The following is a 13,303-nucleotide window of genomic DNA, read 5'->3' as shown; positions in this document are numbered from 1 at the left end:
CCTATATCTCAAAAGGTTTTTCTCTTGTCCTCTTTACCTCATGAACCATCCTTCAAATGTGACTTCATCATGGCAACCTCCTCTGACTGCCACCCACATGTATCATTTTCCTATATGTTGTATGTACTTCTCTAAAATACAGTCCCACAATTCTCAATCATAAGTTGTTTGCTTAAAGTTTATCTTCCCTAATACACTTTAAATCTTTATGTACAAGGTGTGTGCCTGTTCCACACATCCCTCACTCTCTAGTAGGTACTATGGTATCTGGCTCAATAAATATTTGTTGCCACAAGTTTTATTCAATTTTGATTATTGAGTGAATGAAGAGATAAATCAAAAAGGGAGAGCCAAAATACAGAGTCAAGTGGATTGGGAACCAAGAAAAGTCAATTGATGAGGAGGTTTGAAGTAGATGGAAAAGGCAAGTCTAGAAGAATTCCCTGAAGCCGACAGGGTTCAGGTGTGAGCAGTGGCTTTGTATGCAATGCCCATGGCCTCTGGCATGAGCATTCTGAGAAGAGTTGATAAGATTGATGTGTTTTAGACAGTTTGGGAGTCCTCTGGGAAATTGTGTTCAGCTTGAATCCAGATCAGAATCTACTTGTTCTCAATGGGAAGGTTTTAAGCATGAGCCTGAAAAGATAGAAGATTTGGAGATAGACTGTAAGGCTTTTAAAAAAACAGGCTTCAGACTCTCAGTCCCAGCCATGTGTAGTACTCAGGCACTTTGAATATTTTGTGAAAATGGCTACATTATCTAAATAGCATGTCAAGTCCAGCTGGTGTAGCTCAGTTGTTGAACATCAACCTATGAGGCAGGAGGTCACGATTTGATTCCCAGTCAGGGCACATGCCCGGGTTGCAGGCTCAATCCCCAGTGTGGGATGTGCAGGTGGCATCCAATCTATGTTTCTCTCTCATTACTGATGTTTCTTTCTCCTTCTCTCTCTCCCTTTCTCTCTGAAATCAATAAAAATATACTTAAAAATAAATAAATAAATAGCATATCAGGAAGATTGGCCTGACAGTGGTAAATAGAGCAGATTGTAAAGAGAAATCCTAGTGTGAAGAACTTTGCAATAGTTCAGAAATAAGCTGAAAATAGCCTGCTCTAGAGGCATGGAGTTGCATACATAAAGGGAAAAAACAGTGTCATTTTGAGGGCTGACTCTGTAGAACTTATACCTACTCTACTGCGATGGGTAAGAGCCCCGCTTTCAAAATCAGAACAGTTTGGGTTTAAGTCTGAGTTCCACCACTTACCACACGTTCAATTTCTGTATCTGTATAAGGGGCAACGTTTGTGTCTACATCAGAGAATTCCTGGAAAGAATCAATACAAATAAAAATAAACTGCTCAGCACAGTCCCTGGCAACAGTAAACTATCAATTACTGTCAACTATTCTTTCAAGCTGGACCAGAGAAGGAAACAGTGATGCCAGGAGACTTACTTTGGGTGGGCATGTCTTCATGACATAAGCAAATAGCCACCTATGGCAAAGAGTTAACTCTTGTTCTGGTTTCTGATCTGGATTCAAGCCAAGCACAGTCACCTCCGACTCCTTCAGAGACCTTATTCGCAAGCTGCCTAAGCCATTGCTAAACTCACGCTCTCCTAATGTCTTACCAATTGCCCCTTCACTGCAATGCTGCCCCCTAGAAGTATCCGAGGCCCTCCGTGGCTAACTACACCACTCCTCTCTTCCCAAGAGATGTCAGAAAGATTATGTTGAAAGCAAATGAAATGTTAAACTCGGTTTTTAAGAGTTAACCGACAGTGATCATTTTTTCCCCTCCAAGGATAGGTAATAGCATCAGATTCTGAAATTAAGCACAGCGGGAAGAAAGAGACTGCATAGATTTCACAGTATCGCAAGCCTCTGTAATAAAGCACTTAAAAATGCCTTGTACTGCTAATTCTTTACACAATCTCCTTTTATTTCCAAAGCAGTGTGCGGGGCTTGAGCCATGCGAGACTCGCATTGATGTTAACATGACACTGCTTGAATTACAGCCATTTTTCTACTGAAACTCCTGTTACGTTTAGAATCACTTTTTACCTTTTTATTCTCCTAATACATTTTCCAGCCTGACTTTCCAGATCAAATGAATGGCGGCCTCTTTTAACAATGCTGAACCCACCTTTACAGTCATTACCTTTAGCGAAACATCCTGGCCCTCAAGCAATAACCAGGCCTTGAGCTAGCAGGGGAGCCTGCCTATGTGAAGGCCCTGGATCTCTAGTCACTCTGGGAATGGGACATAAAGGAGGACAACTCTCTTAGTCTGCGTTCAATTTCCCATCTGCCCTCCACCCCCAGGCCCAAGGCGATCCTTTTTATTCACTGACTGAACTCTCCAGCCAATACTTATTAAATCGTTAATATCAGCCAGGCACTGTACTAGGCACCATGGTGGATTTGCAAAACAGTAAAGTGAAAGTGTCCTTAGCAGCAAAGCTCATTCAGAATCTCTGCCTCCGGGGAGAGCATGTTTCTTTAAGTAAAGTTTAAGCAACATGCCGCTGTGTGTTGTATAAATACTTTTTGGTTAATGAGTGGATTGTGGGGACTTGACAATAATAGCCGACATTTAGAAATCACAGCTCAGGCATCATTGTCAGTGATGACTTCTCTCTCACCCGTTCCTCCTATTTCCTGTGAAAGCAAGGCAGGCAGGGTTAGTGCTCCCATTTTATGGATAGCAATTCACACCAGTATCTTGGCCACTTGTCTTTTAATGAAAAAAGTACAAATGGTGGAGTCAGAAAGACTGAAATCCAGGCAATGATTCTCCTGTTCATTAGCTGAGGAAAATGAGCAAGCATATCACCCATTGGAGTTTGCCTGCCCACCTGTGAAAAGGGGCTAATACCCACCTAATTGGTGGGCTGTGAGGATTAAATAACATTATCTGTGTAAAGCACCTAGCACAGTGCCTGGAACACAGTCAAATGCTCAATTGCAGTTCGTTTTACCATGTAGCCATCATGCAGGGCTGCTCTGAATCAAAACGGAGCTTGGGCCCAACCAGCATGGCTCAGTGGTTAAGCATCGACCTATGAACCAGGAGATCATGGTTCAATTCGCAGTCAGGGCACATGCCCAGGTTGCAGGCTCAATCCCCAGTGTGGGACATGTAGGAGGCAGCCGATCAATGATTCTCTCGCATCACTAGTGTTCCTATCTCTCTCTCCCTCTCCCTTCCTCTCTGAAATCAATAAAAACATTTTATAATGGAGCTTGGTATGCAAGATATGTTGGCTTGGCAATCATTTATTCAGTTACTGCCCTGTTCCAGGCATCATAATTGCACTGGGATACAACCCGGTGCCCTCAGCCAGCTTACCTTCCACATGTTTTGTCACCCTGTGGTTACCCCTTTTCAAACCATGCAGCAATGCATTTCACACCCCTTTCCCTTCTCACTTCATCCAGGGAGATTAACACAATGCAGCATGGTCAATGGCGCCATGAGAGTCAAGACCTCATGGTAAGAGAAAGGTTTAATATGGCACAATAAATAGTGATAAGGAAAGGAAGAAGGGAGAGAAGAACATTGCAGGGGGTGGGGGAGCTGAGAAAGTCCCTAGAAATAAATACTGGGCTCATTAAGTTTCTTTACATCCTGATAGCTTTATTTTTGTTTAGTGTGCATTAAAATGATCACTTTGTTTCCTGATTTAAAATAGAAAAGACACTACTATTCTACTAGTAGGGAAGGTATGGTGGAGGTGAGAGTGGAGTGATGTAAAAAAAAGCCAGGAGAGAGTTGTAAGAAGTAGTATGCACTTGTTCGAAAGCAGTGCCCAATGCAAGAGTGAATGAGACTGGTTGAGCCAGATACATATGACAGACTGCCAATACTGCATAGTAACACCAAACATCGCAGGAACATACAGGCTGCTACCACACGTCAAACTCCAGCTTCCATCAGCCACGGGTTACACCAGGAGATCTTGGCAGACATCAGGTTTGAGGGCAGGCCTTAACCCAGAATAGGAATGGAACAGCAACCACTGTCCAGAGTGTAAAGCCTGGCTCAGCAAAGAATTAAACCAGAAGTTTAGTGAGATGGCATCTAAACAACCTGCCATCAAAGGTACTAATTTTTTCTCACAACTGTTAGGTTTGTCAGCCTTTTTAACTAGAGACATTGAAGTAACCAGCGCTCACTGTTTGAGGAAAACTATGCCAGAAGCCTCACAGTAAGCCGTCTTTATCCTGGGCACAGATTCCCCAGAGGGGTCACTTGTCTGAGGAATGTGTCAAAAATTAGCTCTCTTTTCCTGTCTCCCATCCTCTTTGGATTTTGAAGTTGTCCCCGGGCCAGTTTCCCACACAGTGCAACACACAGAACCACCTAAAAAACAGAGGCAAAATACCAGTGGTCTCATGACTCCCACTTGAAACTGACATGCTAAGGCAATGTCTTATATCAAAAAAAAAAAAAAAAAAAAAAAAAAAAGCTCCCTCCTCTACAGAAGAATTGCTCTCCATTAAGTCACTGAGAATCAGTCTGACTAGGTCTAAATGGCATGGTCTTCATCCTCTACTGCAAACTCCCCCGCATGCAGCCCCACCCCCCAAAATAGCAACAACTCAATTCTCAGTCCAATAACGTCTTTTCTCAGATGTTGTTTTCCCAGTGGGTAGAAGAATGAACTTGCTGCAATGCCACCAGCTCCTCTACAGTTTCTTTTAATTTAAAGTTACAACAGGAGGGAAGAAAAGAGACTTTCTATTAAGGGACAACTCCCTGAAGGGTCTCTTAGCTGACAAGCGAAGGACTAGTCATGGCAGTGATCAAATCTAAAGCAACAAAGTGCTAGTGGCTCTGTGACTCATCACAGCAGGCGCTCGCGCTGAGGGCCACTTGAGTTCAGTGCTTTGTGGTGCAGCAAGTTGGTTTAGGAACAGTAACGTAAGGGAGCAAAGACTCACAAGGTGTTTGAGGCTCGAGATAAAATGCAGACTTACAGTGCAAGTTCCTTCTCAACTGAATAGGGAGCCTGGAGGGGTAAGGAAATGAAGAGAGGGTTCTGTCTACCTCGTACTTTAAGGCAATTTACCTGAAGACGGTCAAGGTCAGTTGGTCTATCTGTCGTAGGGTTTATAACCGGCTGAAATTAAGGATTGAAGCGTGAGAAATTAACGGTGCTATTTTGTAAAAGGCAAACATTGGGGATGTTTGCTTGCATAAACAATGCCTTCTAATTACATGAAATACCAATTGTTTAAATATATTTATGATCACCTGATACAATTCAGCTATACCTCTCCGTTGCAATTTATGAGGGCATTAAAGAGAGTCAATATATATTGAGCATTTCTTCTATACCATGCATGGTACTATAGATTTACATATACTCTCATACAACCTCATTTAATCTTGACTAGGACTCTGTGAGGTGATACTACCCTTATGCTCATTTTATAATGAAGGCAAATAAAGCATCAAAGTGCTCAAAAAGGCCAGGTCTTTTTTCAGTGGTAGGTCCACCTGACCAAAGTGATTGCTGCTAATCCCTGGGCAATACTGCCAAACCACAGCTACACCACTCAGATCTGCTGTTGCAAGAACATAATGGACTCAGTGCCCCCGTGGCTGCCCCTATGTCTCTAGCACAGTGGTTCTCAACCTTCCTAATGCCGCGACCCTTTAATATAGTTCCTCATGTTGTGGTGACCCCCAACCATAAAATTATTTCTGTTGCTACTTCATAACTGTAATTTTGCTACTGTTATGAATCGTAATGTAAATATCTGATATGCAGGATGTATTTTCATTGTTACAAATTGAACATAATTAAAGCATAGTGATTAATCACAAAAACAATATTTAATTATATATGTCTTTTCCAATGGTCTTAGGTGACCCCTGTGAAAGGGTCGTTCGACCCCCAAAGGGTCGCGACCCACAGGTTGAGAACCGCTGCTCTAGCATCATTTGTGCACCAAGGCCGTGCTTCCTGGGGTCACTCCTAGCCAATGACAGCACAGCAAAGAGAAACACACATTTCCCCACAAAGATATATCTATGTACAAAAACAATAAAACACCCACCTACCCTGATTTTTTTTTGCCCCGGACTGGAGATTAAGGATACACTGTATTTTTGCCTAATTTCCCTGCCTCTAGGTTCATATTGAATTCAAGGTTCATGAGGAGTACAATTACAAAAAGAAAAGAAAAGAAAAAAACAGTCCATTTCTTGGGAACAGAGGACTCCTCCAATGCCTGTCTCTCATCTGCCCAACCAAACTTTTCTTGGTCTGTGCTACAGTCAGTTTCTTCCTACCATCTCTGTTTTCCCTTCCATCTCTCCTTGCATAAATGTCAAACCTGGATCACTGGCAAAAGACTTTCCCAGCCTTCTCCTGCTCCCTCCCCCAATAAGCTTCTCACATGTCTAATTCCATTTTGGCATCTGCTAATTAATTACAAAATTAATGAAACAACTACATCATTTATGTGCGTTTTAAAAGCCTTTCCTTTACTTTTGGTCAGTGTACATACAGAGAAATTCTCTCTATCATTGGGAAGAGAAAATAACCCCTAATTTATCCATGTTATTACTATACCTCATCTTTTCCAACTGGCAATGGTATATTATTGTGCCTTTCTCCTTGCACCCAATTTAAACAAATAAACACACCTGTGAAATTGAAGGAACTGTTGACTCCATAGGGCAAAATATTGCAAAGTCAGATTTATTTCTTTTTCCAAGTGGAATTTCTCTCTAGCCACATGTACTATAACTTAATATAACCAAGAGGTGGATAATTACCAATGGATAAAATGACCAAAAATTTTTTTCACTAGATTATATCTGTAATGGGAAATCAAAAAGGACAACAGAAGAGAGATCTACAATTAGTTCCTAAATTTTTTTGTTTGCCTTTACCTATTATGTAGTAATTAAAATGTTAATTACGAAAGGAAGATTTATGTGACTAAAAGGTAGAATTCACACTTGCACCAAATATAGCATCTTAATATAACCACATTGTCAGAGATCATGTACAGATGTTAACGGAATCACCATTTTAAAGTGTTGATCTCAGCCTCAAGAAAGTGATATATTTTCCTCCTTAGACTCAAATAAGTTCAAAGCAAGTACAAAATGAGGCTTCAACATTATTAATGATTAAAAAGACTCGATTGGAGGAGAGAAGAGTGCAGCTAACATTTACTGAGCACCTCGTTCATGGGAGACCCTATTCCAGGAATTTGACATGTATCTAGTGTAATTCATGCATAGCCCTGTAAGAAAAAGTGTTATAATCCCCAGCTTTAGCAATTAAGAAAAGGGGCAGGGCACTGGATGTTCAAAACTCCAAGTCATGAAAGAATTATAAATAGGCCTAAACTGAGACACTCCGAAAGCTAGTGGGACCACCTCTTCCACATCCTGGTGCTTCCCTGAACTCCCTGCCTCCAAGGCTTCATTGGTGCCATAGTGACAATGCAATGCCTGAGCCTCCAGGGAACATCACCTGGAGGTCCCACCAGCGCCCTCCCATCCTGTTGACCATTGCACTGTCTGTCCCCTTTGGACATGTGATACCACACCATCATGAAGCTTAAGTCAATGATGAATAACTAAAGGCAGCAAAGATATAATCAGTTTTTAAACATTAACTAATAAAGAATGAATGGTCCTATACCTGTACAAATCAATACCACTACCATGACCAGTCCTGGAAATACATTTTTTTCTGAATTTTTTACTTTTTAAGCCTCAATTTTTAAAGGGTGGTTAACTTCAATGTACTCTTTAAATGCATTCATTTTTCCTCTAACTTTGTCAATATGCTGTCCCTTCTGAATGTCACCCTTACCTGTACGTGGAGTAATCACTTGCCTATAAGGTCTGATCTGAGTGGTACTGAGAAAAATCCCAACGTTTGTAAATATTTCTTCTTGGCAGCTTCACTTGATACTTGTAATCCCCACAAGTCTTTCCCTAAGTAATTAAATGGTCATAATAAACTGCAATAATAACAGTAATAATAATAACTCCTGGAGAATTAAACCATAATAAGCTATTAATACCTAGGAATTAATTAATTTCTGAGTCAGAGGTTAAACTGGGCAAATGGGGCAGACATTCAGAAAGGTCCATCAAAGCAAACTGGGCTGTTATCAAGGGCCCATCCTAAGTTCAGGCCCCTGATTGGGGAGCATTCAAAAGCACCCATGTAGGCAGCTAAATGGGGAGAGGTTTGGAGTAAACAACCCCAAAAGCATATTCCCCTTAATTTTAAAGACAAGGATATTAAATATAGTAAAGTTCATTAAGCAGTCCCACTCAAATGTCCCAATATGGGCCACCTGAAAATGACCAAAAGTGCCTTAGTGTCTGCCCTACTCCTGAGCTTAAGTGCCCCACTTCTTCCCTTTAAATACAAAAATTCATTCTTTTTAAGCAAAAGATTAGATCCTTGCTTCATATTCTTAAAAATTTCATTTTACTCTTCTATTAAGAACATCTTTTTATGCAAATAAACTCTAGGTTTAATTGAAGATCAATTAAACTTCCCTACCTCTAAATTCCTTCTCCTAAATATTAGATATGAATAATTATGTTTCATCACACACAGAAAAAAAAAAAAGCAGCAAAGACCTAACGCACATTTGAGAATCATTTACCATTCCCACTCTCCCAAATGGGAATTGGAATAACAAGACTGATCATAATTGGATTAAGGAACTATAATTCTTTAATTCATTCACCAAATTGAGGCATTTGGAATCATTTATTTACAGAGCTGTTTAGACAGTTTTGTGTAATGTTTTTTAAGATAAACCAAAATGCCTTTCTGAAAGAAGTTTCAGAGCCCAAATCATTAACATATGAACACCAAATGTAGACAATTTACATATGGGTGCTTTAAAACAATGTTTGCAACAAAAATTGGACTTTTATTTTATTAACTGCAAATCTAAGTTCAGGATATAGTTTATTTGAAACAGCCAAGAACTTTCTTCACCCTTAAGATAAATCTACATGTCACAGGCTAAAAATTGTGATGAGTGCGTGGGGAATGTATTGACTTTCAGGCCTAGACATATGTAAGTTTTCCAGGTTACTCTCAAAACTCTAATTATAGCCTTCTCTGCCACTGGAGGTGATTAGATATTGGGTGAATCATCCAGGTATTCCAATCAATCATATCCAACAATTTTACCTGCTGGAAATCTAAACAGTGTTCAGCATTGGAACTCTAAATTATTTGAAATCTAGTGCATTTCAGATTACTAAAAACAAGCTTTATCCTGCCCGAGATACTACTTTTGTATTTAATGTGAACATGCCTTCAAGATAATGATTGCCTATCACTCATAAAAGAACGGAGCTTTTTCAAGAAGACAGTATATTCTTTTAATCTTTACATTGCATTTTTTTCATTTGCTTTATAAAAAAAAAATTGTTCAAACATTCAAATTCATTCTTTTCACTGGAAAATGAAATTTTAAACTCTCCCTATAGCTCATGCCTTATCCCAACAATGTCAAAAAAAAGAAGCCATCACTCCTGAATATAAACTTCACTTTTTTGTTCTTAGTATTTACTCCATATACTCCACAGATAACATCTTTATAAGCATATATTCATTTTTCCCCTTTAACACCATGTGTCAGTCTAAACAGGATGTGTATTTACATGTATAGCACTAAGTTAACTTGAAATAACCACTGGATCTCAAATGCCCAGTTATTTACCAAATACCTTTGAAAGTTTTGAATCCTGTATACAACATACCATTCAACCAGAACTGTTTAAGCTCAACAAACAAACTGGTACAGGGTTTCTTTATTAAGAGTTGAAGTTCTTTTTTTTTCATATATTAAGTGTTTACTCTTTCAAGTCTATGTCAGATTGGTTCATTACCGCCCATTCAAAAAGGCTACAAAAAGGGGATTTAAAAAAAAACAAACCACAAGCAAATAAAAACCTCTATTCATTTTTCATGTATATGGTTGTTAGAAGACCACTGGAAAGAAAAGGAGAGAAAAAAAGAATTTCAAGCGAGTAAGCTAGTATATAATTAACACAAATAACTAAATAATTATGCACATCCCTTCCCACCCCCACAAGTAAATGTTTTTAAACAACTCATCTGATGAAAGATCCACCTTTTAGGCAAACAAAAGCAATCCCTACCAGTTTAAGGATTTCAAGCTGTATTGCATCAGTTTTAAGTGATGCTTATGATTTTTATCTTGTATAGTTCTGAGGAGTAAACAGTTGATGACATAATTAGCAGGAGAACTTTGCACAATGCCTGACAGGACTCTCACTGTAAGTGCTTGTGATTTTAAATCATTGTGGCTGAATGTACTTAGGCTTCAGCCTGGGAGCTATATTTAAATCAGGAAGAAGCACCCCCAGAAACTTTGTCCCAAGTGTCTGCATCTGAAACCAGATTCCTCCCCTATCACAGCGAACAGCAGTTCACAATCCAGCTGAGTTCTTTCAAAATTAGATCAAAATTCAGCAGTTGTGTAAAAGACCCTAAGAAATCGTTCTCCTTTTATATTTTATAAAAGCCAAACTTAAAAAAAAAAAAAACATTTCCATTTCCGTATACTTTAAAACCATCTGGTCCTTAACCGAATCACTCTTGGCAATCGAGCCTCAGTCCTGTAATCCTGATCAAAAATTCTGCTCTGGTTTTTCTGATTGAAATGTCCAGTGCCTCTGAATCTCCCACGCGCCTACTTCATTGGCCTGTTTGTGTGTGTGTGTGTGTGTGTTGTTGTGGTGTTGGGTTTTTTTTTTTTTCTTTTTAGGATACTAGGGGACATTATTTATGAGCATCAAAGAAACAAATCACTCTGTCTAGTCCCTTTGCAGATTCCCACACTTATTACCCAAACTCCCACAGATCTCCCTTGGTCTTGCCCTGGACTCAAAGCGCTGAGCTGAGCCTGCAGGCAGCCTCTGGGGAAATGGGCTCAAGCCTTTCTGGACAAGGACTTCGGATATCTGCATATTGGGAGGCTCATGACTGGGACAGCACAAATTCCTGAACTTTTCTAAGGAAGTACAGTTGACTGCCACCCAGAGCGGCTGGGTGGGCTGCCCCTGACAGTCTCACCCTGCATAGTCACAGAAGTTCTCATTTTTGATCTGCGTTAGTTGAGAAGGAAAGACATGGAAATGGACTCACATTCACCACACTCAGATCTGAGCCCCGGAGGCCAGCTCTTGGGATTTCACCAGGGTCAAACTGTTCATTAATATATTCGTTTGCAGAGTGTAAGGGAAATTACTACTAAAATATGTAAATAATGCTTCGTGTGCATCTGGTGACAGCAGATCAAAGGGCAAGAAACTGCTGCGATCAATGGAAACATTTCCAAGTCCAGTTTGATCTAAACTCCTATAACCTCTTTTCTCTGCTTATTATTGTAGCGCCAACGTGCAAGCGAGGTGTCCCAAACCCGCGCTTAAAGGGACTACACGTGAGTGGTCTTCACTTCGACTGCGCAACGGGGTGCGGGGGGCGGGGAGGTAGTTACAATTAATCAAGCTTCCGGTCCCTGAAATCCCTAGAAGAATCCTGAAGGATGAGACTTGTTTCCAAAATCCCGGGCGGGAGGGAGGGAGGGGAAGTGGTAGGGAGAGGGATTGCAGAAAGCGAAACAAAAAGACGAAAAGGAGGGATATGCAGGTCGTGGGGTTGCCTGGGGGTCGCGCGTCTATCCTAGGAAGGGGCAGGAGCTCTGTCCAACTTTGTAGGGTCTGGCGTTTGGCGTTCACCGCGGTGCACAGACGAGCCTAGGATCCTCCCTGCACTCCCTGCCCTCAGCTCATCACCACCTCCACCAACACCACTTAGAAAACAATACCGGCCACAGCTCGCAGGCTCCCCAACAGAAAGACAAAGTTATCCCAGGTCCTGCCCGGGGTCCGCGCGCACACCCCAGGGCTCCCCCCGCCACGGCGGGCGCCCCCCGAGGATGACAGGGCCACTTCCAGCGTCCAGCCGCCTCCCGCCTCTCTCCCCCCGCCAACCCGTCCCCCTCCCTCTGTACTTGAGGAAACTCCCGCGGCGGCCCCCTCCCTCCTCCGCGACTCTCCAGCTGGAGCCGGGGACGGGCGCTGAGTGGCGGGCGCGGCGGGCGGCGGAGGGGAGCTCTGCGCCTTGGAGGGCTGCCCACAACAACATCGGGACGAACAACAAAGTTAAAACGCGGCGATCCACGCACCTTACCGGCTCTCCCGACTGTCTCCTCGGGCGCGGGATGCAAAGTGGCACCGTGGCGGGCGGGGGGCCCCCGGGAGGAGACTGGAGATGGGTTTTGGTGGCTCGCCTTTTTCACTCTGTGTGTGTGTGTGTGTGTGTGTGTGTGTGAGTGTGTGTGCGCGCGCGCGTCCCTCTCCCCCAGTCTCTCGCTCGCCCGCTCGCCCGCGCTCCCCGTGTAGCTCTCAAGGACGAGGTGAAATCCCTGGGCTGGTCATGAGGCGGCTTCAGAGACAAACAACACAATGCGAGTGCAAATAACAAAAGGCAAAAAGACAGTAGGAACAATGGGGGAGGCGAGGGCAGCGCACCAGCCGGCGGTCACCGCGCCCGGCGCCCGCCCCCGGGGGCGGTGGGGGGGGGGCGGGGGAGGGAGTGCGGCGGGGGCGGGCGCGGGGGCGGCGCCGGGGGCTCGGGCTCCCTCCAGGTCGCCCCCGAGCTCCAGCAAACCCACCCTGACCTCCTTCCTGCAGCTCGCCGCCTGGCCTCCCTCTCTGCCCATCCAAAGGGAACGACCCCCGGAGTTTGCTTCCCCGGCTGCTGCAGAGTAACTAGATGGTAAATTACGGTGATTGCCCACGCCGTGCAGGAATGTTTTTTAAAAAAATATATGTTTGCCCTCCACTTCCAGGAGCGATCAAATGAAATGGCAGGAGGGGAAGGAGCAAGGAGAGTGCGCTAGCTCCAGATCGCGATGGACCTCGCGTCTATAAATACGCATTCGTGGTGGGTCAAGTCCCCTTTGTCAACTTCCCCGCGCTGGACCCTCACCCGCTGCCCCGTAGCCGTGCCGTGGGCCCCTTCTTGCCCTCACCCCGGTTTGCACACAGGAGAGCTGCTCCCGAGAGCGCGAGCGGGGCTTTGCGGGTGTGCGCGCGCGGAACCTCCTCGCAGGCGGCCGCCGCCTGCCCAGCGCTGGGGCTGGAGCCGGGAAAGGTTCCGTTTTTAAAGCGACCACCGCCTCCCCGAGCCGGGCTCGCGCCCGCACTGTATCCACCTCCTCCTGGGGGGTGGTGCGGGAGGCAAGAAAAGTTTTCAGGCAC

At 43.4% G+C, this 13,303-nt stretch overlaps 1 protein-coding gene across 2 annotated transcripts in view; it reads right to left on the bottom strand.

Moving 5' to 3' along the window:
* SOX5 (SRY-box transcription factor 5) overlaps positions 1–12,460 on the bottom strand; it is a 972,837-nt gene extending 960,377 nt beyond the window's left edge. Inside the window, exon 1 of one of the 2 annotated variants that reach the window (XM_070410551.1) lies at positions 12,226–12,460. The gene's annotated coding sequence lies outside the window, so the exon portion shown is untranslated. The remainder of the gene's footprint in view (positions 1–12,225) is intronic. The other variant, XM_070410552.1, reaches the window with a different exon arrangement.
* Positions 12,461–13,303: the final 843 nt, after the last annotated feature.

This window comes from Myotis yumanensis, unplaced genomic scaffold (assembly GCF_028538775.1).
Source record: "Myotis yumanensis isolate MYYU_CA2020_CCGP unplaced genomic scaffold, mMyoYum1.0.hap1 SCAF_3, whole genome shotgun sequence".
NCBI lineage: Eukaryota > Metazoa > Chordata > Mammalia > Chiroptera > Vespertilionidae > Myotis > Myotis yumanensis.
This window is presented reverse-complemented; position numbering and strand designations above follow the sequence as displayed.